The sequence below is a fragment of the Somniosus microcephalus genome, chromosome 1 (genome assembly GCF_052327205.1).
Source record: "Somniosus microcephalus isolate GS21.2 chromosome 1, FLI_Smic_1.0, whole genome shotgun sequence".
In the NCBI taxonomy this organism is placed as follows: Eukaryota; Metazoa; Chordata; class Chondrichthyes; order Squaliformes; family Somniosidae; genus Somniosus; species Somniosus microcephalus.
Window position 1 is genome coordinate 241,989,480 of NC_140987.1, and position 6,639 is coordinate 241,996,118.

Consider the following 6,639-nt stretch of genomic DNA (forward strand, 5'->3'; position numbering starts at 1 on the left):
TGCAGCACTCCGTTCTCTCAGGTCCAACCCCAAAATTGTCATTAAACCTGCTGACAAGGGTGGCACTGTTGTTGTTTGGCGAACCGACCTCTACCTTGTGTAGGCTGAATGCCAACTCTCCGCCACCTCCTCCTACCTCCCCCTGGACTATGACCCCTCCACTGAACATCAAGCCATCATTTCTCAGACTGTCACTGACCTCATCTCCTCTGGAGATATTTCCTCTACAGCCTCCAACCTCATAATCCCCCAACGCCGCACAGCCCATTTCTGCCTCCTTCCCAAGATCCACAAACAGGACTGCCCTGATAGACCCATCTGCCACTTTAACAGTTTACAGTTTCCTGGCCCTAACCATCTCCTTATCACCATGGACATACAATCCCTCTACACCTCCATCCCCCACCAAGATGGCCTAAGGGCCCTCTGCTTCTTCCTGGAATGGAAGCCCAACCAGTCTCATCCACCAAAACTCTCCTCCGCCTGGCTGAACTTGTTCTCACACTTAACAACTTCTCCTTTGACTCCACTCACTTCCTCCAAATAAAAGGTGTTGCTATGGGAACCGGTATGGGTCATAGCCAATGTTCACTTTAGGTTAAGTGGCTGCGTGACCGCGCAGCACTCTGCAGCTCCCGCGCAGCCGGCTCGCCAGTTTTTAAATAGGGAAAACCGCGCATGCGCGGTATTTTGAATGGGCCGTGCAGCACCCAACAAAAATTAAAGGGGACACTGGTCCTAGCTATGCCTACCTTTTTGTGGGATACGTGAAACATTGTTTATTCCAGTCCTACTCAGGTCCCCTCCCTTGTTAAGTCTGTGAGTTGTTCAAGTAATTAATACTCAGACTTAATCAGTAACAATAAAACAGGTCTTTACTGGTTGGAGGTAGGGACTACACTGAATACAAGATTACTGCACAGTGCTTATATACCGGTGTGTTCACCCCCGGTATTACGTCTACAGCAGCCTGAGAAAGTAGTACATCTCTTAAGGTGGAACAGGCTTAAGCTCTCTTAAGGTGGAACAGGTTACATACACAACACTCCTCCCTTCTTAGCTTTATAGTCATCCCCCCCATTTAACATAACGTAATAACATATATACATATATAACTTCATGTTTAACGTAACATATTACAGATTCAGTCTCTGCGGAAAACAGTTCACAGATTCAATCTCTGTGGTGTAGTTGGTTCACGTTACTCATTCAATAGTCCTTTCATGGATTTAACAGCTTGAACTTCCGAACTGATTTGGCTCCGTTTGGAGGGACCACGTGTGTGATCTGGTAGAGGTGATAATGGTTCAGATGGGTCATCTTCTGTTTTTACTTTTCCTTTTCTGCTTCTTGGAGACTCTCTGGGCTCCATTGTCAGCTGCCACAGCTGCCAGCTGCATGCGCAGTTCCTCCTTCTCTTCCTCCTGTTTCCGTCGTAGAGCCAGCTTCTCCCGATGTTCTGTAGACTTTTGGTGCTCCTCCATGATTTCTGCACTTTGGGAGTCGAAGTTACAAGCTGGGCAGGACAGGACATCGTAATATTCGGTGTCGTCCACCAGGTCATGGTAATATTCGGTGTCGTCCTGAGCTAGACCAGTGAGAGGGTCGTCTATTTCCTCCATACCCAGCTGGACGTTAGCCAGCTCTTGTTCCAAATCCAGACATCTTTCCTGAAGAGACTTCTTCATGTGTACCTCTGCATCCAGCTTTTTCTGGGCTTTCAGCAAGTCGTTTACTAGTGACCTCATTTGTGATTTTAATACTTCAACTTCCTTTGGAGATTGATTGATCGGACTATGCAATCCCTCTACCGGAGCAGCTGTTTCAGCGGTCTGTTGTTCTACATTGACGTGAGTCAGCGTACTTTTGGCATCCAATGGCTGCTCTGTTGCAGTCGTTTCAGTCTGTGTCGTCACATCAGCCATCTCAATGACTTTTGAGAGCTCCGAACCCTTTTCCTTTGAAGATCGCAGCTCGTGTTCAAGTTTTTCCCATTTCAGAGTCTTGTCCCTCAGCATATGAAGGAGTTGGCTGACCGTTAACTCTTCTGACACCAGATTATGGCACGCACCTTCAGAACCTGAATCAGCTTTGATTCGTTCGGCCTCCTCGCGCAGATGGTTGGTGTGCTCCTGCTCCATTTTCTCCATCAGTTGCTTCTGTTGACTTTCCAGATTCTCCCACTCTGTAACAAAGAACTTTTTTATTTCATTCATCTCTTGCTCAAAACGGCGAATCATTTGTTCTAATTGCTGTTGTAGTTTGAAATGGAGTTGAGTTCGAGCCCAGTGTCCCTCAAAAATGTGCATATCAGTAGACTTGACAGACTCAGAATTCTCTGTTAAACTATGTTGTTGTTGCTCAGTGGAATTCTGTGCTGAAACGTTGTCTTTTGCACATGGGTTGGTCTTACCATCATCAGTTCTAGAGTCTGGGCTGATTATCTGCACCGAGTTCTCACTCTTTATGGCTTTTAGTGAATGCCAGTCCATATTTATGTTTCTAAACCACTCCCGGCCTAGTAGTGGTGGACCTCCCTCCGGTAGCACATATAAGTCCATTATTTGACTTCCTTCGCCCTTGTTGGCCACTGCAACCTTTATTGTCCCGATGGGGTACACTCTCTGCCCCGTGTAGGTTGTCAATATAATCTCCGTATCCTGTAGGGGAATATGTTGGAATAACCTTCTGTAATCTTTCTTATTCATGACCGACAATGCCGATCCAGTGTCCAATTCCATTTTTACTTGGACCCCTTCTATCTGAAGAGTAACCCAAATTGTCTGGAGGTCTGCACCCTTACCAACGTTGAGTACCCTTAAGCTAGCCAGTTCAATACTGCTTAAGCCAGCCAGTTCATTACTGCTAGCATCTGAATCGGACTCCTGTTCAGCCACCTTGTGTACCTTTGCCTATTTCCCTTGCGGTGACTTCTTGTTGCTGGTCTTCTTCCCTGACCTGCATACTCTAGCTATATGTCCAAGCCTACCACATGTTCTGCATTCTTGGTTTTTAAACCAACACTGGTTCTGATCATGCGTTGTCTTTCCACAACGATAACATTTAACAGAACTCACACCCAATTTGTGTGCACTGAGCTCCGGTGACCGTAGCTGCATTACTGCCGTGCCTCTCGCTGCGGCTTCGTGTGCTGCTGCCATAGTGACCGCCTTCTCAAGCGTCAGCTCATTCTCCTCGAGCAGTCGCTTTTGTGTATCCTGTTTAAATAAACCACACACAAATTTGTCTCGTAGTGCATCTGTCAGTCCCGTTCCAAACTGGCAATATTTCGCTAATTTACGCAATTCCAGCAAATATTCAGCATTGCTTTCATGCTGTAGCTGCCTTCTGTCGTAAAATTTAAATCGTTCCGCTAGCATCAGCGGCGTGGGGTTTAGATGATCTTTCAGGACAGTAACAATCTCATCGAACGTCTTATCCGCCGGTTCATCTGGTGATAACAGGTGTTTCAATTGTCCGTATGTCTTCGCACCCATTAAATTTAATAATGTTAGTGCTTTATCAGACTCACGAATTTTATTGGCCTTACAATAATTTTTAACTCGTTCAACATATATGGCCCAATCTTCGATGTCACTATCAAAGTTGCTAATATTCCCGTGTTTAGGCATTGTAGTACTTTATCAGATTTGCAATTTCTCAGATTTTTTTTTTTTTTACTGCTATCCAAGATGGCGGCTTCCCGCTCTTGCCGTCGTCCTCCGCCCACAAAATGGCGGTTTTCCCACGCTTGGCAGTCTTCACCCGTCCCCCGACGCCGTCTCCCTTCAGCCCTGAGTGCGGCCCTTATCTCCGCCGCGATCGATGGCCCGCGCTTTTCACCGCGGCTCTCGCGCCTTCAGTGTCTGCCGACGCTGCGCCTTTCAGCCCGAGTGCGGCCCTTATCAGGGATTGCGATCGATGGCCCTTATCTCCGATCGCCCTTGTTCCTCCGACTTCCCCCAGCCCTGTCTTTGCAGCCAACGCTGCTCGGCTTACCCACCACCGAGGTTGAAAAAGAAGCTGCAGGATGTCTTCTGTCCTCCAGTTTTCAGTCGCCGATGGAGGCTTCAGGGTCCTAATGCCTGTCGCTTCCAGTGGGGTGGTAAGATTTGAAACCTCTCTTCAACGTCCTGTCTGTGGACGAAGCCGCCGTGGAATAACTGCCGCAGGGTAAGAATCTGACTCGTCGCCAGTGTTAAGTCTGTGAGTTGTTCAAGTAATTAATACTCAGACTTAATCAGTAACAATAAAACAGGTCTTTACTGGTTGGAGGTAGGGACTACACTGAATACAAGATTACTGCACAGTGCTTATATACCGGTGTGTTCACCCCCGGTATTACGTCTACAGCAGCCTGAGAAAGTAGCACATCTCTTAAGGTGGAACAGGCTTAAGCTCTCTTAAGGTGGAACAGGTTACATACACAACATCCCTCACCTCTTTTTCTGGTACAATAATGATTGTATCGGTGCCACTTTCTGCTTTCACCATGAACTAGAACATTTCATCAACTTTGCTTCCAATTTCCACCTCTCCCTTGCCTTCCCATGGTCCATCTTCATCTCTCCTTCCTTCCTCAACTTTGCTATCTCCATTTTTGGGGATAGTTTGTTGACCAATATCTACTATAAGCCCACTGATTCCCACTGCTACCTTGATTACACTTCCTCCCACTCCACTTCCTGTAAACTCTATTCCATTATCCCAAAGCAAATGGAGATGGTAATGGGACAAGTAAAGAAACATGGCAACTGTTGATGTTTCTGTCATTCCCATTTACATCTCTTCTAGACACATCTTTTGGTTCTTTACTTGTCCCAATACCATCTCCTTTTGCTTTGTACTATCATACCATTTGTCATTTAATCACACCTGCCTTCCCCCCTATCACAGATCTTCCCTTTTGTTCTTTCCTCCCCTCCCCACTTTTCCTGTCCCTGCACTTGCTTAAAATCTGTTACATCTCTAACTTTTTCCAGTTCTGACAATAGGTCATCGACCTGAAACATTAACTCTGATTTTTTCTCCCCAGATGTTGCCTAACCTGCTGAGTATTTCTAGCATTTTCAGTTTTTATCACGATAGGGATCCCCTTGCCCTCACCTTTCACCCTACTAGCCTTCACATTTAACGGATCATCCTCAACCATTTCCGTCACCTCCAACATGATGCCACATCTTCTCCTGCACTTTCAGCATTCCAAAGGGACCATTCCCTCTGCAACACCTGGTTCACTCTTCAATCATCCCAATCACTCCTTCCTACTCACATAAAAACATAAGAACATAAGAACATAAGAAATAGGAGCAGGAGTAGGCCAATCGGCCACTCGAGCCTGCTCCGCCATTTAATAAGATCATGGCTGATCTGATCCTAACCGCCAATCCACTATCACAGAACCATCTCCTGAATCTAACAGAATTAGACACACGAAATAGGAGCAGGATCAGGCTACATGGCCCCTGGGCCCGCTCCGCTACCCACAGTGCCATGACCGATCCGAACCTAGACTCATGTCCAAATTCCTGCCCGCTCCCCGTAACCCATAATTCCCTTTACTTCTAGGAAACTGTCTATTTCTGTTTTAAATTTATGTAATGATGTAGCTTCTACAGCTTTTTGGGGCAGCATATTCCATGGACCTACCACCCTCTGAGTGAAGTAGTTCCTCCTCATCTCAGTTTTGAAAGAGCAGCCCCTTATTCTAAGACTATGCCCCCTAGTTGTAGTTTCACCCATCATCAGGAACATCCTCCCCGCATCCACCCGATCCAACCCTTCACAATCCGCTCCCCCGCACTGTGACTGGTGGGCTGGTCACTCTCCTCTCCCCTCCCTCCCCCTCTCCTCTCCCTCCCCCTACCCTCTCAGTCCCCCTCTCCTCTCCTCTCCCTCCCTGCCCCTCTCCTCTCCCTCCCCCCTCTCCTCTCCCACCCTCCCTCCCCCTCTCTCTCTCCCACCCCCTCCTCTCCCTCCCTCCCCCTCTGTTCTCTCTCCCCCCTGCTCTCCCTCCCCCTCTCCTCTCCCTCTTGCTCCCCCTCTCCTCTCCCTCTCCTCTCCCTCCCTCCCCCTCTCCTCTCCCTCCCTCCCCCTCTCCTCTTCCTCCCTCCCCTTCTCCTCTCCCTCCCTCACCCTCTCCTCTCCCTCCCTCATCCTCTCCTCTCCTTCACTCCCCCTCTCTCTCTCCCTCTCTGTGTCTCTCCCTCCTTTCATTTCTCTCCCTGCCTCCCCTCTCCCTCGCTAGCACCTCAGGCCCGGCCGGACTCACCTCGGTAGCAGAGCGGAGTCAGTCCGACAACGGGAGGCCGGGTGCCCAGTGCTCCGAAGTGAGCCCGGGGTTGCTGATGGTTAACGCGGCGGGCCTTTGGACCCGGTTGGCCGGGCGGCAGAGGAATGCCTTTCGCTGCGGACTCCAGTGTCTGATTGCGGTCGGGGACGGCTGGTTGGAAAGCCCCGGTTTTACGGGTCCCGCACTCATGGCAAGAGAGAGAGGGGGAAGGAGATGAGAGAGAGAGTGAAGGAGAGAGAGAGAGAGGGAAGAAGAGAGGGAAGAGGAGAGAGAGAGAGATAAATTTTTTGAGCTTGAGGCCCGGCCGCTCTGTAATGGCCGACACTCACCTGACTAACGGCAGTTTG